General features: G+C 31.9%; 1 protein-coding gene across 1 annotated transcript in view; it reads left to right on the top strand.

The window, feature by feature from the left end:
- Positions 1-1,072: 1,072 nt before the first annotated feature.
- LOC126734760 (guanylate cyclase 32E) overlaps positions 1,073-12,693 on the top strand; it is a 261,555-nt gene continuing 249,934 nt past the window's right edge. Inside the window, exon 1 of the mRNA XM_050438480.1 lies at positions 1,073-1,169. The gene's annotated coding sequence lies outside the window, so the exon portion shown is untranslated. The remainder of the gene's footprint in view (positions 1,170-12,693) is intronic.

Below are 12,693 nucleotides of genomic sequence, written 5' to 3'. Positions count from 1 at the left end.
TAAAAAAATATCTTCTATCTGAGCTTATCTATATGCCCACCAACAAACACACCTATATAATGCTGATTAAAACAGGCTATAGGAAGTTAATCAAGGTAGTTTTTTTAACTTGAAGTTGAAAATCTGAACTTTTTAGGAACTTAAATAGCTTTTAACAAAAAACACGCAATTTTTTTTTCTCAAAAAACGCTAAAGAAGTGTGTAGAGAAGTATGATTATTAAACTCTCAAAATGAAGCCGATAATCTTTCTAATTTTTAGACTGAGATAAGGATATATAAATGAGATCGTGATATTTCCACCTATTTTTTATATCATCGTTTCATTTCCTAGCTAATGTTTGGATCGCCTGGAAATACTGTTTTTCTCCTGTGATGTGTCTAGTTATACCCGAGAAACATAATTTAATTATAATGGCTAACGTACCATCGGTCGTCAATCACCCTATATATGGTTTAAGTCCTGCTATAAGCTTTATATATTAAGAACTAATAAAATGTGGCAAAATTTGTTTTGCTAAATCAATTAAAAATTAGTATTATATCATTGGTAAGAAAGTAAGAATCGTATCCATTTAAATTATGCAGAATATTTGAAATTTTTCTTTGTTTTGTGTACAAATATTGTATTAGGAGTTTGTTTGAAAATTAATTATTTTCTATTAAAATCCCGACTAAATAATTTTAGTTTATTTTGGTTATTCTGAGTTTTACGAAAAGAAGAAGTTCTTCTATTAACCCATTCACTGAATGATTATATTGGTTGGATTTATTTATTTTCTAATTAACTGCCAATTAATATTTTTACGACTGAATCTAAATAAAATAATTTCTTAAAAACTTTGTTTACTTACAAATTAAGAAGTCCATACCGCAAAAACATGATCAATCTTCCAAGAAATGAGCCCCACCACAGACATAATAACATAAGTAACTACGTGGTATTATTATATCTATGCTAAGACCCAATTTCAAATAATTGTGAATCGGCAATTTCTTCATAACCTGTTGATATCATGCGCAAAATTTATAAGCGATGTAGAGGAAACTGGGAAATTTCGTGGCATTTCGTGGCGAAGTGCCGTGTCGAACGGTCGAAAGAACAAAAAAACTTTCCGCTTACGAACAGTTTTGAAAGGGAAAGTGTGAAGTGGGTGAAAAAGCGAAGGCGGTAAATATTTGAATTGAGTTATTACTTTTCTAGTTATCCTGAAATTGGAAAAGGAATTTAAATGCTTTTATAGGAAAACGCGATAAGAATATTTATTTTAATTCAGTTCTTAGTAATCTATGGTTTAAATTTTTTTTAAACGGGTTAGAATCTTAGATAAAAGTTTTCAATTTATAAGATTTGGCCGGTTGGTTTCAGATTAAAATCATCTAATAAAATGAAACATAAAAGAAATAAGTAAATTGGGTACGCTGAGTGTAATTTTACGTAGTTGTGTGATAATAATTAATTGAAGAGGTAAACATACACTGAACATTTTTTAAATTTTTTTATACTTAATAATGCCATATTGGATTTAAATATAATTTAAATCCAATATGGAACCAAAAGGCTCCATATTGGGACCTCTACTTTTCAACTCATTTATTACTAGCATCTCTAAAGACCTATAAATGAACACCTTATTATACTGTAATGATAAAAAATTATACTGTAGAATTGATACTATTGAGGACACCATTAAACTTTAAGCAGCCATTAGCTTAGTGAATGAATGGTGCAAGATTAACAACTTGCCTCTAAATGTTGTGTGGTTTTCTACTCCTTAAAAAAAACTGTGTTACTTACCAATACAAAATTGATAATGTGACACTACCAAAATCAACTTACTTTAAAGACTTGGGAATCATTTTTGATAGCTCACTTTCATTTAGTTTTTATATCGAAGATATCATGAAAAGATGTTATAAAACGCTCGGTTTTGTTGTCAGGAACAAATAATATCTCTGGCATTAAACTCCTGTACTTTACCTAGGTTCTTTCAATTTTGGAATATTCTTCTTAAGTCTGGTCGCCATACTATCAGAACCATATTCAAGAGCTTGAAAATATACAAGGAAAATTTCTTAAATTCCTTTGGTTTAAATGCGAACGAGTGCACCAGGAAATCGGCTTCTCACATGATCGTTTGCTTAAAAGATTTCAGGTAAAATCATAAATGTACATAACAAAATCATAAATGTACATCAAAAAATACATAAATGAATTAATGGCGTAATTGATTAGCGATCTTGCAACTTCTAAATTTACTCACTCCTCGGCTGTCAGTTCGCAGTCCTCAAACTTTTTACCTTCCAATACCTCAAACCAATATTTCAAAATTTTCGCCTATATGTAGAGCTTGAAATACATATAACTTTATACAGAATCAATGCGATATATTTAACTGTAGCCTAGCCGAAATTAAAAGAAGTTGCCTAGCTTAGATAATCTTGTTTTTTCTTTTTTTATATAATTATTAATAATTTATCATATCTATAATATTAATTTTATTTTGATAAGGTGATTTCATATTTATATACATCGTTTCCACTCTATTATTGGAGTTTCTCTGTTAAGTGATGTAAATAAAATAAATAAATAACTTGTATTAGTTTTTGGCTAAATAAAAAAAAACGATATATATATATATACAGTGCGAACGTAAAGGTTGGAATAAATTCATTTAAAATTCAGGGGTATGTTCAAAAAAAAAACGCTCGGACATGTCGATTTTTATTTTTAACTGCGGGTTTTCTTACTATAATTTTATGTATACAGGGTGGCCCAACAATAAGTTACGGTCATCAACGTAATTTTTTTAAATGTAAACACCTATTTTTTATTTTAGATTTAGGTTCTACATCAAATTCTAAGTACATTTCATGTACCATGTCCTATACCTAAACTCGACCGTTGACGATTGAACACAATAAAAGGCTATTTTTGGAAGAGTTATTTATATCAAGCAAGAATATATAAAAATATTTTAATTTATTTATAAGTGTTGAAAATGGCTGCCACGAACCTCTTGGCAATATCCCAGTCGATGCTGAAATTCTTGTAAAACGTTATCGATAACAGAAGGTTCTATCAATCTTATTTCTTCCGTTTTTCTAATTTTTAAGTCTTCAATGTTGTTTGGCCGATTAACATAAACTTTGGACTTAAGATACCCCCACAAAAAAAAATCTAAAGGAGTCAGATCCGGCGATCTGGCCGACCATTCAATTGCACCCCTCTGACCAATCCAACATCCAGGGAAAACGGTATCCAGGTACTGGCGCACGGGACGAGTGTAATGGGCTGGAGCTCCATCTCGCTGATACCATAAGGAATTATCTAATATAAAGTGGCAAGGCATGGAACCAAGTCATTTTCTAAAAACTCTAAATACCTCTCACCATTCAAGTATCCTTCAAAGAAAAAGGGCCCTATAACCCTGTTTTCAATCACCCCCGCCCAAACATTTACTTTTTAAGGGACTTGGCTGTGGCACTCCATCATGCAGTGCGGATTTTCAGTAGCCCAATATCGGCAGTTTTGCTGGTTTACACTACCATGAAGACAAAACGTTGCCTCATCAGAAAATACAATTTTTTTTGAAAATTGTGGATTAGCATGGCACAAGTCCATAAGTCTCTCACAAAATTCTAAACGCCTATCTGGGTCATCTTCATTTAGTTCATGAACCAATTGAACTTTGTAAGGGTGCCATTTATTTATACCTAAATACTTAACGACGGATGTCTGGGATATCAGATTTTCTAACGCAATATTGCGAGTCGTTTTATGGCAATCTTCTTCAACTGCCAGCAAAACATTTAGTTGCTTCTCTTCTGATATACTTGACCGACCTTTCGTATAATTATCCCTGATATGACCCAAATCCCGATATTTCTGTTCTATTTTACTGACAGTACTTTGAGATATACGTGGCCTATCAGGATACTTGGCATGATAAATTTCACAGACTTCCATCTGAGTGCGCATCCTGTTTCCATAACCAATCATCATCAAAATCTCTATTCGCTCTCGCTCACTAAGACGTACCATTTTTTTGAAATTTTAATTTTATCTTTTGATAAACTTAACACAAGCAAAACTTTGCTTAGGCATCTAAATCAAACTAAATTCACTCAAAATTATTTGATGTCAACAAATTGTGACAAGTTAACAATCAAAAACACCAACCACAAATGTAAATAACCAAACAATAACTGATAGGTTGCTTGATATAAATAACTCTTCCAAAAATAGCCTTTTATTGTGTTCAATCGTCAACGGTCGATTTTAGGTATAGGACATGGTACATGAAATGTACTTAGAATTTGATGTAGAACCTAAATCTAAAATAAAAAATAGGTGTTTACATTTAAAAAAATTACGTTGATCACCGTAACTTATTTTTGGGCCACCCTGTATACATAAAATTATAGTAAGAAAACCCGCAGTTAAAAATAAAAATCGACATGTCCGAGCGTTTTTTTTTGAACATACCCCTGAATTTTAAATGAATTTATTCCAACCTTTACGTTCGCACTGTATATATATTACTTAAGCATCTTCTTCACTATCTTCGTCCTAACCATGAGGAAGGTTTCTGTAATTCCTTAGTCCCTTAAAGTCTCTGGTGTCTATTGCAAAAGATCTAAAAGATGCCGATATTTCTGTGTTGAAATATGTCTCAAGTTGCTTGATAAGACTGGGATGATGTCAGGAAAAAAAGGCTTCCGGGATTGTCTAGTAAGGCTTACTTGTTTAAAGACAGTATTCTCAAAGCTGGTCTTTATATAATGTACAAGTCCTGGAAGGTCTTTTTTAAATTGCAATTGAACAACTCTTAATAACAAAAATTCTTCGCCATTGCCATCGTTTTTCGGAAGACGAGTACAGAAAGTGTAGATTTACCTATGCTTTCAAAACACAGGAAGTCTTTTGGCACGACATACGAATTAATTGCACGCAGTCATGAGTGTCACGGATATTCATGGTTTTTGTTTGTCTTCAACTACCATAGTAGTTAAAGAAGAAAAGAAAGACGCCAAAGGCGGTTGTCCACGAACTTTGGGAAGACTGTGACATCCGCCCTTAGTAAACCAATCCCCAGATATGAATTATAATGTCGTAAAAAGTCTAAATTATTCCCATTATAGTGTGTTTAATATTTGCCATTTAAATAAATTTATTAAACGTCAAATGTACACGTTCGGTTATTTTGAATATTGATGTAGAGCATATAAAACAACAAAACATATAAATAATTTTAAACTCTTAGCAAACAATTATGTACAATATAATAAAAAAGGAATGAATCACGTATTTTTCATATTTATGTATTAGATCGCACGACCAAGTATATGCAAAGACCATAATATGCTACTTCACCATTTTAATGAACTCGGGGCAAATCATAACAGAAAAATATCATTAACTTTGTGACTTGTGAAACTTTAAGATGTTTTCACTACCAAAATTTGGTCTAAGGACTATTAAATAATCATTAATAAACGATTGTGGCAAGAACATAACGAGCTTTTTCCCTTCTAACGATTTAACGCATTTTTTCCGATAAAAAACCTTTTGGCTCTTAAAAGGAGGTTTCAAGTTTCCCGTTTTTGTGAAAAATGGCAAATCGATTCAGTTAGGCGCTTTGTATTTTGAATTAATGGATTTATGTAAGATATCATCTCAATTGGTTTTTTTTTAATTTATTAGTTTAAGGCCTTGGTTTTAAAGCAAATTACAGTAAGTTTAATACATAATGGCATAAATACATAGGTTAATCGAGATACTCTGATACGAATCACAACAAGTAAAGATGGTACCTGCCGATCCGTGTTTCTGCTTTTTGGTTCATCAGGGCAGGGCAACCAGGAACCTAAAGAAAAAGGGAAAACAAAAAAAGCCATAAGGGATCACGAAAAGGAGCAAACAAACAATTTGTGTAATTAGCTCTATTAACTCCGGTTTTGAAGGAAAAATATTGCATCTAGACTAAGGAAGCATAGGCTACCTGTGTGATACAACTTTAATCCGAGTTAATACAGTTTCAAAGAATGAAAGCTAGCACAGACAGTAAATTGTCCTGCCCTGAAAAAGCCAAAAAGCAGAAACACGTGTCGGCAGGTACCATCTTTACTTGTTCTGCTTCGTATCACGGAGTATCCCGATTAACCTATTCTTTTTTAAAACATTATATTTTGATCTCGTTGCTGTATCTAATAATATGGCCAGGGACTCTAAGATTATAGTAGCAGTAAGAGTAACCTATCGCCTAGTCATGTGGCGAGACAGGACCCAGAGACCTGCACTCTGGAAAATAAGATAGATAGATGATATAAGAGCGGTGGCGGGGGAATAATAGATAAGATTATCAAAAGATCACGGGACATGGAAAAACTGGAAGAGCCTCCGACAATGGACACGGGCTGACGTAGAAGAAAAAAAAGACAAGAAGAAGAAGATGAATGTGACTATTGCGGACTTATGGTTGATTGTAGTCGGTCACTTAGTACTGTATTAAACTTGTCTTGGGCTATTATAACTAACTTATTTACATATCCTTTAGCACCGTATTTGGGTTCCTCTATTTTTAGGAGTAGCTTATTCATATTTCACAGAAGCTCATTTGTGTTTCACAGAAGAAAGGACAAAAGCCTTCCCTGGGGGCATCGGGCTTCAATTTTTTCATTAGGCAATTTGCTGCCTACTAATCTGTTTTTAGTGCATGTCACATATCGTTGCATTAGCTCCATTTCTTCCTTTGCGTAACCCTTCTTCTAAGTATATACTCTGGCCCAGCCATAAATGACCTTTTTGGATAAAAACCGTGTTGATAGATTGATAGTTTTTTCTTAACTTTTTGAGCATAAAAAAACTTTCCAAAATTAATATCTAGAGTTGTACTATGAAGCTAGTTCTCAACGTGAAGGTTAACCCCCTTCCTTTTTAAGGAAAAAAAGATTCTGCAAACCTTTGAAGTGTCATACAATACGCCATCTTTTAAAATTAAGAAAATGCCTTAGAGAGACTTTATGAAATACCCCTAAGCAACACATCATATATTATTATCGTTAAATATATATTCATTCAACGAATTTTTAGGTAATTTTTGGTTTTGGAATATTTATAAACCGTAGGGTTATTATTTATTAAACTGTAGAATATACGTATATTATATACGATTCTGTTTACAACAGGGAGAAAATTTAAGCATTTAAAAAAAGTTGACACGTATTTAGTTATTAACCTTAACTTCTATACCTCAATTTATTTCATGAAATTCTTCTAAAAAATAACTGTTTTTCGTCCATAATATCTACTCGTAATCTCGTAACCTAATAGCACTGTTTTTGTATTAAATATTTATCAATATATATATACAGGGTGGTCCATTTAACTTGAGACGTCGCCATATATCTAAGACTAAACATGTATCCAGAAAATGTTTCATTTGAAGTTTGAATGGATTCCAGAGGGCCATAAAATGACGTCATTGGTTTGACCTTGAGTAGACGTCTTCAAGGTTAATTGAAGGTCAACTTCACTTTTTTGCATAAAAACCTCTATTTTTTTAATAGTATCTTATTTAGCGTTTAAAAATAAGTAACTTTCATATGACACTTTTTTACATGACAATGACATTTGCCCTTGTAGGTAGTATCTGATGATCTATCAAAAGGAGTGAAAGTATCTTATGATAGAATTTTATTATCAACAGAATCGAAAACTTGAAAATAAAACGTACAAAGTTCAAATAAAAGAAATTGAAACAAAAAAAGTCAGAAAATTATTTCAATAAATGTTCAAAGTGTTGACCTTCCACTTCTATACATTTTTCGACTCGCTTTCTAAACAATCGATGAATAGAGAGCAGCATCTGTAGAGTTATCTGCCCTCAAACCTCCGTGATTCGCAGCTTCATATTTTCGAAAGTCGTTGGTGGATCGCGATATACGATCTCCTTCAAATAACCCCATAGAAAAAAATCTAAGGGCGTCAAATCAGGTGACCGTGGCGGTCAGTGGACTCGACCTTACACTCTTACCTTTTACACTCGGCGGCGCGACCACTTTAATGTCCATTGGAGTCACGATTCAACACTTGGCGCGCAATGCGTGAATAATGTGGAGGACAACCATCATTCTGGTACCACATATTTAGTCTCACTTCAAAAGACACATCTTCTAAAAATACTGGCAGAATCTCCAGCAAAAAATTATGGTATTTTTGGCCTGTAAGGACACCATCAATAAAATAAGGTCCTATGACTTTATCATTTATTGTTAGGCAGTCCATAGTCACTCAACAAAATAGTCAAATACTTGATAACTAAACAAATGCTGTGAACCAAAATAATCTCTCATTTACTTTATTCATCAGTATTTGTTGACAATCTCCTGAAATATCTAGGATAAACACGTGAGACCTGTTCACTATAGAAAATTTTTGCATCATAACAACTTGCATTAATCATTAATCAACAATGCCTTGTCAGAACAATATTAAAGAATTGCTAAACCAAAGCTATTCCTATTTCTTATGTCATTGTCAAGGAAAAAATTCGTAACAGGATCAAGAATTAATGTTAGAGAAAAGATGAAAGTTACTTATTTTTTAACGCTAAATCAGATACTATTAAAAAAAATAGAGGTTTCTATGCAAAAAAGTGAAGTTGACCTTCATTTGGCGTTGAAGACATTTAACTGTGTTATTAGATTAAATATTAACGATGAAACGAGCTGTTATTATACATGCGTATTATTTTTGAAAACAATTTCTTACTGGTAAACTGGTAAGTTGTGTGGGGTGGGTGTCAATGAAAAACGGCAGAAAATTATAGGTGATACAAAAGTCTATATCTATAATCTGTTTTTGTATCTATACTTTTCCCACATAACTTTGAGGTTTTGTAGTGAAACGCGATAAAACCTATTTATTTTATTTCTCGAAAGCAAGGCATATCACTATGAAAATTGCAGTAGTTGCAGTGTGCCATTTTTTACCGAAAATAAGTGAAAATTCAGTTTTTCAAAGATAAGTTTGAAAAAATTTAATTTTTTTTGGTTCTAGACAATCTTTCATTATCTAGGTTCAAAGATTCATTTTTTAAGTTAAAACTATTTTGGCCAAAATTAAGTTAAGCACATAGTTTTATGGCATTTTTTGTACTTTATTTAGAGGCATAAGACACTATCTTCATCGAACTTAACTCAATTTTGGCCAAAATTAAGTTAAGCACATAGTTTTATGGCATTTTTTGTACTTTATTTAGAGGCATAAGACACTATCTTTTATTTTTTATATTAACCCAATTCCATAGAAACTTTTAACACCATGTGACTTTTTTATACGAGGTAAAGAACACTAAAAGAAATAATGTTGTATGCCTCAAACTTAATATCCAGAAGTGCATATTTTACTTCGGGGTAAACAACGCCAAATCCACTTGGTGTTAGGTTAGGTTATATTTAGGCCCTGACCTGAACATAGAAAAATTGTATAAAAACTATTTAGAATGGTGTGAGGATAAAGGTCTTGAAAAGGGACTAGTTGCAAAGAAATGGGTCTACTATAATATTTTCCATAAAGATTTTAATTTGTGATTTAAGGCACCAGAAGTAGATACGTGTGATACTTGCGACCAATTCGTTGCAAAAATCAAGTCCACAACATCAGACAGAATAGACAGATAGAAAAATTATAATTATAAAACAGACATTTTCAAAATACAGTTTGATAATCATCAAAAAGAATCAACTACCCGATATGCGCTTAAACATGAGAATATCGAAATCTCAAGAAATAACCCAACACTTAAAGTTTTAACCGTTGACTTACAAAAGTACCTATCGACGCCACTATTAACCTGTGGTACCAGCTTTTATAAAAGAAAGCTTTGGACCTTAACTTTTACTATTTATGACGCAATGACGGGACAAGCTCACAATATGATGTGGGATGAAAGCAAAGCTGGTCGAGGGGGAAATGAGATTGCATCAGCTTTGATTAAGTGGGTATCTTTTAATATTAAGTCTTCAATAAATTCTAGTTGCGATCCTATAGGTTTGAATTCTTGAGTTTAGTTGTGGGATGGGATCGAAGGAATAAAAACAAACGTCACTTTATGTACTGGCCAACGTTTCGCAATAATTTTATTGCTTCATCAGGGCCCTAAGGTAACAAAAAAGACACAATAAAAAAGGATTATTATATATAAACAAAATTAAACTTTTTGGGGTTATGTTGATACCACCAAAAAAGAAAAAAAAAACAGAAAAACAAAAAAAAAAAAAAAAAAAACAACAAAAATTACACAACAAAAAAAAAAATGATAAAATTGCTTACATAACAGTGTGATTTTGCTTGTCATAAAAAATCATATTTACAGGACACACAGGTAACATAGAATATATAAAATATTATTTTTTTAACAAAAACGGTTTAAATTGATGGGTTGTATCTCAGACAGTTGCTTTAAAATTGATTCTACGGTGTACAATAATAATTTAGCATCTAGCCAGAAAAAACCGGGTATGCGAGAACACAATAGACGCATTCTTTTTAGTGATAAGAACCAAAACAGTCCCAAAAGTTTACATTTTGATTTCATCTATTAGATTAAAATAAGAAGAACTTAGATTGTCTATATCCGTTCTTTTATTTACCGCATTATTATGTTTTTTTATGTTTATCATTTCGGCTAGAAGTCTCTTTTTAAAAAGCTGCTGTTGGCCCATAATTGTAGTCTTGCCAAAATTAAAAGTGTGTCCTGTATTCATTTTGTGCTCAGCTAAAGCAGTAGGGTTTTTTTTAAGGGCTAAATTCCTACAATCATACTCATGTTCGTATAGGCGCTGCCTCAAATATCTACCCGTCTGACCAATGTAACACACATCACACCCAGAGCAAGGTATTTTATAAATAATGTTAGAATGTAAATCAAAGGCGTCTTTGGTTTTAAGCTTCGTAAAGAAATGTTTTCTTACCGAGTTTTCACTTCTTTCTGAGATTTTAATAACATCAGATTTTGATTGTATGGTCTTTTTAATTTTATGAGAAAGTGTGTTAATGTAAGGAATCTTGAAATAAGCCAATTGATTATTTTCATTGTTACGTGTAATATTTTGAGTAATGTTCTCGGTGTCGTTAATTATTTTTTTAATAATTGATAGGGGGTAGTTGTTTTTCTTTAAAATTGTCTGAACATAATGAAGGTTTTTTTTATGATATTCTGGACTAGAAAGTCTCAAGCACCGATGTTTTAGGTTTTTTATTACATTTATTTTGTGTGTCATAGGATGTTCTGAAAAATAATTTAAAATGCGTTCTGAGAAAGTTGGTTTTTGATACCAATCTGTTTTTATGGTACCACCTGTGGATCTTATGACTTTAACATCCAAAAATGGAAGACTACAGTTAATTTCTTGTTCGATAGTGAATTGTAAACGTGGATGGAAACTATTGAAGACTGATAGAATTTCGTTTTCTTTTTTATTTGGAATTGCCGTGATTATGTCATCCACGTACCTACAGAAAAAAGGTACATTAAAAGATAGTTCAGAAATACACTGATCTTGTAGTTGTGCCATTACAATGTCTGAGCATATTGGGGACATGCAGTTTCCCATTCCTAGGCCAAAAATTTGGGTATAGAAATTTTCACCATGTTGGAAATAATTATTCTCAATACAAAAATTAAAAAGAAAAACAACTGTTTCAAGGTCTAGCGATGTATTAGGCCGGATAAGATGCCACTTTTGGGTGATTATATCAGTTACTAGGTCCACCGGTATATTAGTAAATAAAGAAACAACATCCAACGATACAAGAATATAACCTTCAGGGACTGTTTGCTCTTTAATGTAATTAGCGAAATCAAAAGAATTTTTCACATATCGTTCATCTTTTATAAAAAAATGTTGTAAAATGTTGGACAAAAGTTTTGTTAAATTGTAAAGAGGGGAACCAGTAAAAGAGACTATGGGTCGTAGTGGTGTCCCCAATTTATGAATTTTTTGGTAAGAAATAGATTTTGGGAGCGACACCATTATTAATTTTTAACCATTTTTGTTGTTCAATCGATATCATTTTTTTATCAAAAAGTTGTGATATAATTTTGTTAGTTTTACTTTGAATGTTCATGGTAGGATTTTTATTTAATTTTTTATAAGTTTCAGTATCATTGAGAGCATTAACTATCCTTTGGTCAAAGTCATACTTGTTTTGGATTACGGTGCAATTACCCTTATCTGCTTTCGTGATTACAAGCTCTTTATGGTTACGTATAAATTGTATATTTTTACTTGTACTTTTCTTGAAATTATTGTTAGTATTTTTGCAAAATTTGTTTGACTTAATATGGTTTGTAATAATATTTATACACCTATTACGCAAGTCAATCCTAGTTGGTTCATCAAATTTTTCAAAAATGTATTCAATGTCTATGATCAACTGTTCGATTGGCACTTTGTTAGTGGGGTAAGGAAGATTAAATTTATCTCCTAAACTTAATAGGTATTTTACATCATTCGGAATGTCTATATTTGTTAAATTGATAATCCATTTATCATTAACATTGTAACTGGACATGCAACTATCATTACGTTGTTTGCTAAGTAAAGATTTGAACTTTTTTATTTGATTATTTTTTAATTTATTGCAAGTGATATTAAAAAAACGATCTTGAAAATTTCAGAAAGTT

This window comes from Anthonomus grandis, chromosome 4 (assembly GCF_022605725.1).
Source record: "Anthonomus grandis grandis chromosome 4, icAntGran1.3, whole genome shotgun sequence".
NCBI lineage: Eukaryota > Metazoa > Arthropoda > Insecta > Coleoptera > Curculionidae > Anthonomus > Anthonomus grandis.
Note: the sequence above shows the minus strand (reverse complement) of the source record. Positions and strands in the feature narration are given on the sequence as shown.